We start from the raw sequence: 15,971 nt of genomic DNA, 5'->3' as shown, positions 1-15,971 counted from the left end.
GGCACAACAGGGTACTAGAGCCTCCATGCCCACCAGTAGCACATCTTGTATCCAAGCTAGAGGCAACCTAACAGGGTACTAGAGCCTCCATGCTGGCGTGTATCACATCCTGTATCCAAGCTAAAGGCAATACAACAGGGTACTTGAGCCTCCATGTCCACTCATATCACATCTTGTATCCAAGCTAGAGGCAGTACAACACGGTACAAGAGCCTCCATGCCCACCCGTATCACATTTTGTATCCAAGCTAGAGGTGGTACAACAGGGTACTAGAGCTTCCATGCCCGCCCGTATCACATCTTGTATCCAAGCTAGAGGTGGTACAACAGGGTACTAGAGCTTCCATGCCCGCCTGTATCACATCTTGTATCTAAGCTAGAGGTGGTACAACAAGTTCCTGAGCCTCCCTTCAAGGGGTCATTTTCCCGCAATAAAGTATCCTTTTGCTCTGACATTGTAATCACTTACTTATATCAATGTTACAATCACACAGAAAAAAATCTCTAGGGTCTTGATTTTTTTGACAATGAGGGTATATTGGTATCATTATGAGCAAAATAATTACATGATATATTTGATCTGGAATATGATTTCTCCAGCAGGCTTTGGGGTATTTTGTCGCTTTCCTAATTGTGTGGAAGCAGTATGCGCACACTGACCAAGTCAAACACAAGGTATGAATCTCATGTTAAAAATGGCTCTCCTGGCAGAGACGTCCAGACAGGCCTTTTTATTGAAAAAGGATAACACCTGCCCTTTATGGGCGTTTAACAGATTACATCACTAACATATATATATTCTTATTCGCTAGATTATACAGAGTCTCCCGCCTCCCTACCCTCCCGTCCTCACGTCCGCCAAGGTATGGACTTTGTATTCTTTAGCATGCAGACAGCCTTAAGGAATTCTGTGTAGTTGACAAATGATGTGTTTAACTAGCTTGTGTTTGAAGAGTGGAAGGGGCCTAGGTAAACACACAGGATATACACATAACACTATAGCCATTAACTCTTAGAGGTTTCTTGTGCAATTTCTATGTACTTAGTCAACATTAGATCAGACATCCTTCACCATCCCATTGTCTACTAAATACTATGATTAGATTGTGTGTCGATCAAACTCCAGAGCTAAAAGTCATTACAACAACAAAATACATTCACGTTATACAAATCGATAGACATTTTATACTAAATAATTATCATGTCTATCACATATTTTATATATTTGGCTTGGGATATCCTTATCTGAACCAACTATAATAAATACACATACTTATCCAAGGGAAGACTATTTTTCTTATTTCTTCCTATTATGCCTATATAAACTTATATCATCAAAAGGCATCTGTCATTTTTGCATATGAGAGCCTCATCTGTTCTACAAATAATAAAGTAAAAATAAGAAATAGATATACATACATATACATATACAAAGATATCAATGACCCATGGTTACAAAGAGGTTAATCTGGTTCTGGCTCTCAGCAGACAGTTTAATAATACTGTAAACTAAGGCCCCATGTCCACGGCAGTGAATCATGCCGGCCGACGCTTCCCATAGCATTGCTATGGAAAGCACCGGCACCTGTACGCGAGCGGAGAATCATTGCGGCATGCTGCGAATTGCCCCGATTCTCCGTGGTCAGCCTATCTATTAGGGATACAGCCGGCCTAAACAGGCACTACCTCAGAAATGAATAGTATGGTATTAGGTAAAGCAGAAAAGACCTGTTCTCCTAGGAATAGGACCTAACTAGGGATGAGCGAGTATACTCGCTAAGGCACTACTCGCTCGAGTAATGTGCCTTAGCCGAGTATCTCCCTGCTCGTCCCTAAAGATTCGGGGGCCGCCGCAGCTGACAGGTGAGTCGCAGCGGGGAGCAGGGAAGAGCGGGCGGGAGAGAGATCTCCCCTCCGTTCCTCCCCGCTCTCCCCTGCAGCTCCCCGCCCCGCGCTGGCCCCCGAATCTTTTGGGACGAGCGGGGAGATACTCGGCTAAGGCACATTACTCGAGCGAGTAGTGCCTTAGCGAGTATACTCGCTCATCCCTAGACCTAACCAATGGGCATCCCACAATCAACAAAAGGTTTCTTCTCTACTTTTATCAAGTTCTTTTCACTCAAAATATGTCAGAAAACAGTCTTGCTTTTTTATAGTGGGAATGGCGCAATTGTCTTTGTTAAAACTCGAGTTCTATCATTAACTTTGCCAGCTTTTTCTGTTTTCCACTTGTCTCGATGGGAAGAAGCGTCCAGTGCCTACAGTTTCATTTCTAATTCCCTCCGTTATTAATGTTTTGTTTTAATGAATTGTATGATGAAGTAGGGAGGAGCTGACAGTATTTCTTCTGGGTCACCTGCCAATAGAGAAGACATCATTGTTGGGAACGTGACTGCACTCTCTGTACGCCATATCCGGCTACTCTATCAAAATGTCTTCCTGTTTTTTTTTCTAATTCGTAGTATTTTAATGTCTACATTTGATCTTTTTTTCAACAGGACAAATAGAGATAGAATTATGGACTTTGTCTCATTGAACAATAGGATCCTGATAGATACGTTTTTTTTGTACAACGCAAGTTTACGGCAACAGGATGCCACAGGACTAGATACATAGATTTATATTAGCTCCGTATCACGGTGCCCAAAACACACCAAGTACAGAGCTGAAATATGCTCATATGAAACCGACCTCAAGGTGGGTTTTTTTTTACATGTGGAACCACTAAACGGATTTTCAAAGAAAGAGATAAAGAAATATTTCCATAAGCCAGGTTAACACAGTAGTTTTTTCAGTGTTTTTTAGCTAAAAAAAAAATAGAATAGAATCTTTTTCTTTGAGGAGCTGGGAGGGTAGAGTGGTCACTTGTCATAGTGGCACTTACCAGGCTCCCTGCTGGAGGGACACACGTAGCCTCGGCCAGAGCAGCGCTAGGCCTCTTCCACGCACCCCTAGGATAGGGATACCCAATAAACTGGAGAACAGGGATAGTAGATGTCACGGGTGACACCACCGTTCTGTTACCCACCAGCATGACCCTCGGCGTTAAATAAATGAAGCCGCAGACAGAAGTAACGTACCTCAAGTCCCTGGGAACAGTCAGGGCCTGGCAAAACTTTACTGGAACAACTTCTTGCATACAAGGCACAAATGACAATAATTTGCAGTGCAGGTATTAGACAGACTCGAGAGTACCTCCACCCGGTGATCCCAGACTTCAGGACAGCCGAGTGTGGAAAAAAACGGGTGTACCTCTACGCGGTGATCCACTAGATCCGGACGGCCACATAGGAAAAATGAATAAAGAGTACCTCTGCACTAGGCCTTGAAAGTGGCACCTGCTTCTTGCTCATGCTCTCTCTATCTGTTCAATTGGAGTTCACTCTTCTCTCATCTCTGGAACATACATTCTCAGGGAACCTCTCTTATTCTTCCATTCTTCACCACATGAGGGTTGAAGGTACCTCCATGTGGCTGGCACTCTGAAGCCTCGGGAACCAAAAAGAATTTCCCTTTCCCACTCTCACACACTGTTATTCATACGCTCACTCATACCACATGACAAGACAATTTGATACATTGCAAGCATCACCCACACTTTTGCAGACACTTAACCCATCATTTGCTGCAGCTGTGCAATACACATAACAGAATGACAAGACACTTTTGCACAGCGCACCTACACAAGACATTACATGTATGACATTACGGAGGGGGGCAGGAATAGATGTACTGGGCCACTACACAGGAGCAGGTTGGGACCTCAGCTGTCAGACACATCTGAGGACCCGGAAGAAAAGGTAGAAGCGTTTTATAACCACTTCTGCTTACTTCTTTCCAGGCTATATAGTGCTCAACGAGCACTAAAGAGTGAAAGCGGAAGTGTTAGTTCTGCTATGCGACCTGACAATCACGTGACTGCCGGGTATTCCCTGACGCAGCAGTGCTGCAGGATCTAACAGACCCTGGACAGTTCTGCCAGTGGTTATTGTCACTACAAGGAGATGCCCCAGCTACATTGGAAAGTGTGAAATAAAAAAAAAAAAGACAATGTGAATGACCCTCAGAGGTCTTATATGATGTCATGGGAGACATAGATAGTAAAAAAAATACTTACAAAAATTAGTTTTAAAAAATTACAGAATAAACTAAAAGTACATACATAAAAAAGAAAACGATCCTTCATGGACACCAACCAAAATTTACTCCAGCCAATGAATGGGTGTGATTGGTTCATTGAATGCTGGCTTCGATTAGCTGAGTGTCACAGCGCTCAGCCAATCAGAGCAGTGCTTCCAGGAGGCGGGGATTTTTTAATCCAGAAGAAATTATGAAGACCAGTGCCAGGAACCGGAGAGAAGACGCAGCGGAGCCGGACAGCGCTTCTTAGGTGATGTATGTCTTTTGGGGGTTTTTTTTCTGCAGCCAAGGCTTATTTTCAGGGTAGGGCTTATATTTCAAGACCCCTCCCTCCAAAAACAAATCCTTGCAAGTGGTGCCACAGAATCGCGGTATCACAGCGACAAAACACAGCGATATCGCACAGACCTCCGATGCAATATCGCTGCGATTTTCTCGCGCCGATGTCGTGCCGCCTATGTGAAAGAAGCCTTACATACATGCATTTTGTAGTGATGTCGTGAAAGAGGCCTAAGGCAAATTGCATGTATGTGAAGTCTATGCCTTCCTATACATTAGCGATTAGGGGTCCTTTACATTAGCGGTATTTTGCACCTTACAACATTGCGAGAGAGAAAAAAAGAAAATTGCAGGTAGCAGCATCGTGATGCTACATTCTCCCTAAGAAAAAAGCATCACCGATGCTACAAAATCGCGTGTACATAGCAGCCATATTGCTGTCACCCATGTGAAAACAGGCCTAACTTCCAAGCTCCCTCTAGTAGCTGCTGGCAGCCAGCATGTTATATCTCAAATGGTCACTATACTTTCAGATAGCGTTTCTTAGGGCTTATTCACATGACCATATTTACACAAGTATTTAGCTGCGTTAAAAAAAAAAAAGAAATTGCCCAAAAACCATTCAGAAGAACAATTTTTGGCTCCATAAAAAGATCACGTAGGAAAAATTGCACATACATGACTGTTTTCAGTCGATTTTGTACGCTGCGTGAAAAGATAAGTCTTGTTGCATCTTTTGGCGAAATACGCAGCCCGTGTGAATGGCTGAAATTACGCAAATAAAAATCGGGACTCAATCATGACAGATCGTCATTCTTGCGATTATACGGTGCATACAGGCAAACGTATAAACTTATACGGTTGTGTGAAGGAGGCCTTAATCTGAGAGCCAATGTGACAGCTAGCGCAGCACGAGCTACCAGTGATAATTATATTGCTAGGAGAGTGCAATATCAGCTTTGGCCTCAAGAGGGAGCCCATCACCAAGAGTGCTTTTAGATGGAATGATCATTCAAGAAATCATTCAAATGAGCGAAAGTGAACAATAATCGTTCAGTCTAAGCGCAAGCCAACGACTGAACGCCGAACGAGAATCATACACTTCTCGCTTGTCATATTAGCTAATGTGAAAGACTGAATGATACTAAATGTTTCTTGTTGAATGAGTCAACAATGAATCTGCCGGTCTAAATAGGCTGCATGAAAATGAAAATCGGTGACGTCACTCGCTCATGAAAACGAAAATTGGCTCGTCTGAAAGGACCCTAAAGAACTGCTTTTTCTATGGCCTGGATTGCTTGTATTAGGGCTCATGTCAACGGCCGTGACGGACTCCGCCAGCGGAATAACTCAGTGGAGTCCACCACGTCGCCCTCCAAAACCCCCATACTTACCACTGTGCTGCAATGGAAGTATAGTGTGACGGACGGCTTCCATTGACTACAATGGAAGTCAGACACGCATATTCCCGTGGCAAATAGAGCATGCCGTGGTTTGTTTCACGCTGCGGAATTCCGCGTTATGAACATTGAGCTATTAGATTCAATAGAACCTAATAGCTCCGGGGTAATACCGCAGATTTCCGCCGTGTAAAACGTGGCAGAAATCCGGCCGTGGGCATTAGCCCCGAGAGCCTGGAGATCCTGTGAAAAGCTTGCACAAGAAGTGGGGGGGCTTCAGCAACGTGGGTTTAGGACCTATTTGGTGCCCAGAGAGGACTGTAGCTCATTGGGTGAGCAGGAGAAGTGTTCCCCTAAGGTGCTGGATGCTTTCCGAAAGCAGCAAGTAGAAGCAAGAGGAGGCTCAGCCGGCCAGAGAAAGTGACAGTCTGCAGTGGCTTAACAGTGTTAAGCATCAGAGTCTTCCCATCAGGATCAAGCCTGGACGGGTCCCCACCAGTAAGCGTGTGCACACTAAAAAGTACCTGCTGGTGTAGGTTCTTCACCAGACTTGTTTCAGAGACTGTACTCATAACCCATCGTTAATGATAAAAGTGTAACATAATGGTTAAACCAGGGGAGTCTTTCACCTGTATGTAAAAAGCAGCGATTGTTAAACTATGAGTCAATCTGTTTATTGCATTGAAGTTCTCATTTGCCCAAATTTTCTAATTTTCACTGCTCTCTAATTAAACTGTGCTATCTTATTATTTGTACAGGACTTGTCTTCTTGCTCCACATCATATCCACAATACCTCACAAGCTACCTCTTCCAGTCCGCTACACTTGCTAAAGTGCAAATCCCTTTATTTACTTAAAGTTATGTTTTTATGATGAAAAATCTCTCCAAAAGTGCTAATCCCTCTCGCTTTCCCTTCCTTCTAATTTGATACCCATTCCTGTTGTAATGTGAAGTCTGTTTCCAATAGCAGAGATAACAATACAGAACACAGGAAGTGTAGGTAGGTAATGCCTTATGCAGACCATAGAAGTCTATGGAGCGGTAGGAAGGGAAGGGAGACAAAAGCAGAGATACACATATACGCTGCAGCAGCTAACTAGTAAGTGATTTACAGCTACTGGAATTCCATCTACACTGCTCAGCATTTCTCTATTGTCCTTCATGTTGATGTTATTGCTCTTTGTATACTACAGAGAGTTGAAGAGCAGAATATACTGCTTTCTCCAAGTGTAGTGTAGAGCAGACACCATAGCAGCTGTCTCCTCCCAGCAGAACTCAAATTAGAGTTGAAGAGGGGAAAACTGGTGATGAATGTAAGATACAAGTCAAATAATGGCAGACATAGTGTTATTCCTCATGTACACACAGCAGCTTATTCTAGAAAGCCAGGTACAATTTTAAATCTAAGTCTAGGGGAAGATTTGGAACTCTGTATAAGAAAAAACAAATATCTGATCTCTATGAAGATACATGAAGTAATTAATCAACACAGGTTTAGATAATTAATTGTATTCAAGAATGAACATTCACTTCTCAGTGTGATTAAGAAACTTTATCAGCATGGTAATTATGCCTCACGGTACAAGGCAAAAATACGCGCGACATATTGTACAGTACATGGTTTGTTTTTGTTTTTTTTTTAAACACTAAAAGCAGGAGAGGAGCCATTGGGGGGGGGGGGGAAATACAGCTGAAGGGCTCCTTCACATGGGCGATGCGATTTTCGTCTAGCTGTGTCATGGCTGCAGCACACCTGAAAATCGCATGAACAAGAGGCAGCCATGACCAAGTCACTGCGCATCTCCCGTTTTAATGCCCGTTCAAACGGCCGGGCCTGCTGCATATATATACGGTGCAGCCCAGGATACCGTCAGGTGGGGGGAGAGAGTTTAGCTCTGCTAAACTCCCTCCCCCTTCCTTCTCCGCCCCTGGCCGGCTGTCGTCAAAGGGAGGGGGTGGGATGGAGTGAGAGCTAGTGTGCTAATCTCTTTGCCCGTCCTGCCCTCTCCCTTTGCCGAAAGCCGGCAAGGGGCGGAGAGAGGGAGGAAGTTCAGCAGAGCCGCTGCTAAACTCCTTCACACCTCCCTTTTCTGGCAGCTCTCGTAAGCTCCCATAGAAGTTTATGGGACCGGCCGGTGTATTCTGGCCGGATAATAGGTCCTGACCTATCTTTTCCGGATGGCCGGAATGCGCACCTATCTTTTCCTGACCAGACGTTTTTACGCAGCGGAAAATCACCCATCTGAACCGATGGATTGGAATCCAATGTGAATCATGTGAATAAAGCCGAAAGCTTAATAGGGTTTTGTCATTAGAAAAAAAATATCAATACTTACTTATTCCTCCCCCGTCAGTCTTCTTACCAGTCTTCTCCTCCCCGATCTTCTCCAGTCCCTTGGGTCAGCAAACCACAAGCCGTCCAGATCCTCTTCTTCTTGTTATGGAGCGTCTATTCTCTGCATTCTTCTTCCTGCAGGTCAGTGTAGGTTACGTCACAGCATTCACTGCCTAGCAAGGCATGCCAAGCTATTGCAGAGACTGCACATGCGCACTGTCTGAATGTGAGAGTTCATATACTATTGCAGGGAGACAATGTGCATGCACAGTCCCGGCAATAGCTCGGCACTCCCTGCTAGGCTATTAACGCTATGTCACTAGTGATATAACCTACATTACCCTGGAGGAAGGATGCTTCATCATCGGAAGAAGAAGAATCCGCCGGCTAGACATGAGGTAACCCGGGGAAATGCAGGAGCCAGGAGAAGATCGGGGAGGAGAAGATGCGGTAAGAAGACTGAGGAACAGTCAGGGCCTGGAAATTACTTTACTGAAAACTTCTTTTTAATAGTACAAGGCATAAATGCACAAGATATACTAGTGCAGGTAAAACAGAGGATTTGAGGTCAGGATGATTTTCCACGTTATTTGCCGGGCACTGCTCCTGGAAGGGGAACACTCCAGAGGAGGAAAGGGGAAGGGTCACTCCACAGACACTCTGACAGAACAGTACCTCCACCGGTGGTCCCAGACTTCAGAACACGCAGGTGTGTAAGACAAACGATTGTGCACCTCTGCACTAGGCCTTGACAGACTAGACTTACTCTCACTGACTCTCTCTCTTTGGAGCTCACTTACAATTGAAACTGTAGACACGCATTCCGGGAAAACCTCTCCTCTTCTTCCATCTTCAACACATGAAGGCTGAAGGTGCCCCCATGTGCCTCTTTGGTAGGGCTCAAGATGGAAGACCTTTTCCCGCTCTAAAGCACTCACATTTATACCTTCTCTCACACCACGTAACAGGATAGAATTAATACATTCACAGACAGACAGCTCATATTTTGCAGACATTAACCCATCACTTACTGCAGCTGTGCAATACACACAACAGAATGACAAGACATTTTGCACAGTGCATCAAGACAAGAGATGACATGTATGACATTATGGAGGGGGCCAGGAAAGTATTTACTGGGCCACTACATGCGCCAAAACGTGCAGGAAAAAATACACGCATGTGAACGAACCTATTGAAATCAATGGGTTTTATTCTCTGTGTATCAGACGCGTGTGAGCAAATATGCCTGTATGAAAGGGGGCATTGGGGTGATAAAATAAAAATAAGAAAAGTAAAATAATAATCCAGCAATCCCTTTAAAAATGTTTGCATACAGGCTGTGACAACTTTAGCAGGGCATCACTTTTTATTGAAAAGCGTCATTGCATGGGCCACTTCAATATTCGCTGAAGGTGATTAATACAAATGGGCAAAAGAGCAAAAAAAGACCTGATCTCGGGGGTGTCAGCTTGATGAATGAGTACCCTGGGCCGTTATTGGAAGTGTCCTTCTCTGCCACTCACCGCAGAATCAGTTCAGGAGCGGCTGCCATTATTTTCAAGTTAGAATTATTGCTGCTATTCAAAAATGAGATATTTGTCATCACAGATTTAAAAAAATGTTCTTGTGTTGACGGCAGCCAGCAACCGCGAGAACTAGAAGTTGCGCTGTGTAGCTGCAGTGATTAATGTTTGTCTGTAACTGCGGGCGGCACACTGGGAGAATGAATTACATGGATTATGCAGATTGTCTACATTTTCAGCATAATCATATTTCCGTACTTACATCTATTTGGGTGTAATATAAAGCCCAAATTTACAAATAATGAACATTACAGGAGGGTGACGAAAATCATTGTGAGTAACTAAAGTAGCAATTTATGCATGAGAAATGTGAGGAAAGCATACAATATGTAAATTAGGACCGACTCACACGAATGTATCTGGCAGTGTGCAGGCTGCGAGATATATACACACGGCATGCAACCAGTATGCAATGACATAGCCATGTACTATCTTGGCGTGTGCATGCGTAATACGTGCCAAGATAGAACATGCTACATGCTGCGATTTCTCTTGCATGTGTATTTCACGCAAGTTGTGTAAGCGGCAACATGTCCGCCTATGGGACATTTGTACAGCGTATTACGCACACAGAATATGCTGAACCGACATGTTCATGTGAACCTGGCGTAAGTATAAAGTGGAGATTAGAGATGAGCGAACGTGTTCGTCCGAACTTGATATCCGTGCGGATATTAGGGTGTTCGGGATGTTCGTTATTCGTAACGAACACCATGCGGTGTTCTGGTTACTTTCACTTCCTTCCCTGAGACGTTAGCGCGCTTTTCTGGCCAATTGAAAGACAGGGAAGGCATTACAACTTCCCCCTGCAACGTTCAAGCCCTATACCACCCCCCTGCAGTGAGTGGCTGGGAAGATCAGGTGTCCGCCTAATATAAAAGTCGGCCCCTCCCGCGGTTCGCCTCAGATGCCTTGTGAGTTAGATGAGGGACAGTGCTGTTTGTACCGGAGCTGCTGTAGGGAAAGAATTGGTAGTTAGTGTAGGCTTCAAGACCCCCAAAGGTCCTTATTAGGGCCACTGATAGCTGTGTGTTGGCTGCTGTTAGCAGTGGCAATTTTTTTTTTCCTCAAAATCGGCTCTGCAGAGCGTTGCACCTGGCATTAGGGACAGAAGTGCTGCATAGGCAGGGAGAGTGTTAGGAGTGAGTGTAGCCTTCAAGAACCTCAACGGTCCTTTCTAGGGCCATATTTAACCATGTGCAGTACTGTGCTGGCTGCTGTTAGCTGTGCTGCATATTTTTTTTCTTCTCAAAATCGCCTCTGCAGATCATTCCACCCTCCATTGATACTGCAGGGAAAGAATTGTGTAGGCAGGGCCACAACACAGTTATTATTCATTGAATATACGCAGTGCGGCCTTTTGCTTGTAAAACAAGTGAAAAAAATTATATTTGACCTGCCTCTGTCCGTCCTAAGGGCTGTGGACACGTGTCGGCTGCGTGTGCAACGTTTAAAAATCAGACGCACCCAGCTACGTTTTACTGCTGGCTTCGCCATTTGCTTTCCTTAATTGGGAAAAAAAATACCTGCTCTGCCAGAGTTATAATAACTCTGCTACCCTCAAGTTCTGTGCCACATTAGCAGGGCCACAGCACAGTTATTAAACTTCTCATGTTCATTGAATATACGCAGTGCTGCCTTTTGGTGGAAAAAAACTGAAAAAAAATCTATTTGTCCTGCCTCTGTCCGTCCTAAGGGCTGTGTGTACGTGTCGGCTGCGTGTGCAACGTTTAAAAATCAGACGCACCCAGCTACATTTTACTGCTGGCTTCGCCATTTGCTTTCCTTAATTGGGAAAAAAATACCAGCTCTGCCAGAGTTATAATAACTCTGCTACCCTCACGTTCTGTGACACAATAGCACTGCCACAGCACAGTTATTAAACTTAGATTATTCATTCACTAGAGGCAGTGGGGCCTTTCGTTTTCAAAAAAGGGAAAAAATTATATTTGGCCTGCAGTCTTGCGCCAATTTATTTCCTGCCTGTGAAATCAAATCACTGGTAATACAGCATGCTGAGGGGTAGGGGTAGGCCTAGAGGACGTGGACGTGGCCGAGGACGCGGAGGGCCAAGTCAGGGTGTGGGCACAGGCCGAGCTCCTGATCCAGGTGTGTCGCAGCCGACTGCTGCGCGATTAGGAGAGAGGCACGTTTCTGGCGTCCCCACATTCATCGCCCAATTAATGGGTCCACGCGGGAGACGGTTATTAGAAAATGAGCAGTGTGAGCAGGTCCTGTCCTGGATGGCAGAAAGTGCTTCGAGCAACCTATCGTCAACCCGCAGTTCTGCGCCGTCCACTGCTGCAAATCCGAATCCTCTGTCTGCTGCTCCTCCTTCCTCCCAGCCTCCTCACTCCACTACAATGACACCTGCTCAGGAGCGGGAACACTCCCAGGAACTGTTCTCGGGCCCCTGCTTAGATTGGGCAGCAGCGGTTCCTCTCCCACCAGAGGAGTTTATCGTCACTGATGCCCAACCATTCGAAAGTTCCCGGGGTCCGGGGGAAGAGGCTGGGGACTTCCGCCAACTGTCTCAACAACTTTCTGTGGGTGAGGAGGACGATGACGATCAGACACAGTTGTCTTGCAGTGAGGTAGTAGTAAGGGCAGTAAGTCCAAGGGAGCAGCGCACAGAGGATTCGGAGGAAGAGCAGCAGGACGATGAGGTGACTGACCCCACCTGGTGTGCAACGCTTACTCAGGAGGACAGGTCTTCAGAGGGGGAGTCAAGGGCATCAGCAGGGCAGGTTGCAAGAGGCAGTGCGGTGGCCAGGGGTAGAGGCAGGGCCAGACCGAATAATCCACCAACTGTTTCCCAAAGCGCCCCCTCGCGCCATGCCACCCTGCAGAGGCCGAGGTGCTCTAAGGTCTGGCAGTTTTTCACAGAGACGCCTGACGACCGACGAACAGTGGTGTGCAACCTTTGTCGCGCAAAGCTCAGCCGGGGAGCCAACACCAACAGCCTCACCACCACCACCATGCGCAGACATATGATGGCCAAGCACCCCACAAGGTGGGACGAAGGCCGTTCAGCGCCTCCGGTTTGCACCCCTGCCTCTCCCCCTGTGCCCCAACCTGCCACTGAGATGCAACCCCCCTCTCAGGACACAGGCACTACCGCCTCATGGCCTGCACCCACACCCTCATCTCCGCTGTCCTCGGCCCCATCCAGCAGTGTAGTTCAGCGCACCGTCCAGCCGTCGCTTGCGCAACTGTTGGAGCGCAAGCGCAAGTACGCCGCCACGCACCCGCACGCTCAAACGTTAACCGTCCGCATAGCAAAATTCATCAGCCTTGAGATGCTGCCGTATAGGGTTGTGGAAACGGAGTCCTTCAAAAGTATCATGGAGGCGGCGGCCCCGCACTACTCAGTTCCCAGTCGCCACTACTTTTCCCGATGTGCCGTCCCAGCCCTGCACGACCACGTCTCCCGCAACATTGTACGCGCCCTCACCAACGCGGTTACTGCCACGGTCCACTTAACAACGGACACGTGAACAAGCACAGGCGGGCAGGGCCACTACATCTCCCTGACGGCACATTGGGTGAATTTAGTGGAGGCTGGGACAGAGTCAGAGCCTGGGACCGCTCACGTCCTACCCACCCCCAGAATTGCGGGCCCCAGCTTGGTGGTGGTATCTGCGGAGGTGTATGCTTCCTCCACTAAAGCACCCTCCTCCTCCTCCTCCTCCTCTGTCTCGCAATCAAGATGTGTTAGCAGCAGCATGTCGCCAGCAGTCGGTGTCGCGCGGTGTGGCAGCACAGCGGTGGGCAAGCGTCAGCAGGCCGTGCTGAAACTACTCAGCTTAGGCGATAAGAGGCACACGGCCCACGAACTGCTGCAGGGTCTGACAGAGCAGACCGACCGCTGGCTTGCGCCGCTGAGCCTCCAACCGGGCATGGTCGTGTGTGACAACGGCCGTAACCTGGTGGCGGCTCTGCAGCTCGGCAGCCTCACGCACGTGCCATGCCTGGCCCACGTCTTTAATTTGGTGGTTCAGCGCTTTCTGAAAAGCTACCCACGCTTGTCAGACCTGCTCGTAAAGGCGCGCCGGCTCTGCGCACATTTCCGCAAGTCCCACACGGACGCTGCCACCCTGCGCACCCTGCAACATCACTTTAAGCTGCCAGTGCACCGACTGCTGTGCGACGTGCCCACACGGTGGAACTCTACGCTCCACATGTTGGCCAGGCTCTATGAACAGCGTAGAGCTATAGTCGAATACCAACTCCAACATGGGCGGCGCAGTGGGAGTCAGCCTCCTCAATTCCTTTCAGAAGAGTGGGCCTGGTTGGCAGACATCTGCCATGTCCTTGGTAATTTTGAGGAGTCTACCCAGGTGGTGAGCGGCGATGCTACAATCATTAGCGTCACCATTCCTCTGCTATGCATCTTGAGAAATTCCCTGCAAACCATAAAGGCAGCTGCTTTGCGCTCGGAAACGGGGGCGGTGGAAGACAGTATGCCGCTGGATAGTCAGGGCACCCTCCTGTCTATTTCTCAGCGCGTACAGGAGGAGGAGGAGGAGCATGAGGAGGATGAGGAGGAGGGGGAAGAGACAGCTTGGCCCGCTGCTGACGGTACACCGGCTGATTGCCTGTCATCCTTTCAGCGTGTATGGCCTGAGGAGGAGGAGGAGGATCCTGGCAGTGATCTTCGTAGTGAAGACAGCCATGTGTTGCGTACAGGTACCCTGGCACACATGGCTGACTTCTTGTTAGGATGCCTTTCTCGTGACCCTCGCGTTGCACGCATTCTGGCCACGACGGATTACTGGGTGTACACACTGCTCGACCCACGCTATAAGGAGAACCTGTCCACTCTGATTCCCGAAGAGGAAAGGGGTTCGAGAGTGTTGCTATACCACAGGACCCTTGCGGACAAGCTGATGGTAAAATTCCCAGCCGACAGCGCTAGTGGCAGAAGGCGCAGTACCGAGGGCAAGGTAGCAGGGGAGGTGCGGAGATCGAGCAGCATGTACATCCCAGGCAGTGCAACAGTCTTTAAGGGCCTGGCCAGCTTTATGGCTCCCCACCAAGACTGTGTCACCGCTCCCCAGTCAAGGCTGAGTCGGCGGGAGCACTGTAAAAGGATGGTGAGGGAGTACGTAGCCGATCGCACGACCATCCTCGGTGACGCCTCTGCCCCCTACAACTACTGGGTGTCGAAGCTGGACACGTGGCCTGAACTCGCGCTGTATGCCCTGGAGGTGCTTGCTTGTCCTGCGGCTAGCGTCTTGTCGGAGAGGGTGTTTAGTGCGGCTGGGGGAATCATCACAGATAAGCGTAGCCGCTTGTCAACCGACAGTGCCGACAGGCTAACACTCATCAAGATGAACAAAGGCTGGATTTCCCCAGACTTCTCTTCTCCACCAGCGGACAGCAGCGATACGTAAGCAATACGTAGGCTGCACCCGCGGATGGAAGCTACGTTCTCTCTCACCATCCAAAACGGGGACATTTCTGCTTCATCAATCTGTGTCTAATATTCCTCCTCCTCCTCCTGCTCCTCCTCCTGAAACCTCACGTAATCACGCCGAACGGGCAATTTTTCTTAGGGCCACAAGGCTCACTCAAATAATTTTTCTGAACAATTTTTATAAGTTTCAATGCGCTTAAAAGCGTTGGAACTTTAACTTGAACCAATTTTTCGTTACACTGGGCTGCCTCCAGGCCTAGTTACCACTTAAGCCACATTAACCAAAGCGATTCACCTGCCATCTTGGTTGGGCATGGCCAATTTTTACTGAGGTACATTAGTACTGTTGGTACACCAATTTTTTGGGGCCCTCACCTACAGTGTAATCATAGCAATTTGTATGTTCTTCGCCTGCACTCATGGTACAGAAAGGTGTGTGGGGTTGGCCTACACTTTAGCTACATAAATGTAACTTGGGCCTTGGCTATACTAAGGCTACTGAAATGGAACTAAGACTGCGCTCCCACTATACTGCTGCTTCAGAATTGTTACTGGGGCCTGTCTTGAGTGCTACTATTGCTGACATGGAACGAAGACTGCGCTCCCGCTATACTGCTGCTTCGGAATTGTTACTGGGGCCTGTCTTGAGTGCTACTATTGCTGACATGGAACGAAGACTGCGCTCCCGCTATACTGCTGCTTCGGAATTGTTACTGGGGCCTGTCTTGAGTGCTACTATTGCTGACATGGAACGAAGACTGCGCTCCCGCTATACTGCTGCTTCGGAATTGTTACTGGGGCCTGTCTTGAG

Source organism: Eleutherodactylus coqui, chromosome 9 (genome assembly GCF_035609145.1).
Source record: "Eleutherodactylus coqui strain aEleCoq1 chromosome 9, aEleCoq1.hap1, whole genome shotgun sequence".
NCBI classification, from domain to species: Eukaryota; Metazoa; Chordata; class Amphibia; order Anura; family Eleutherodactylidae; genus Eleutherodactylus; species Eleutherodactylus coqui.
Note: the sequence above shows the minus strand (reverse complement) of the source record.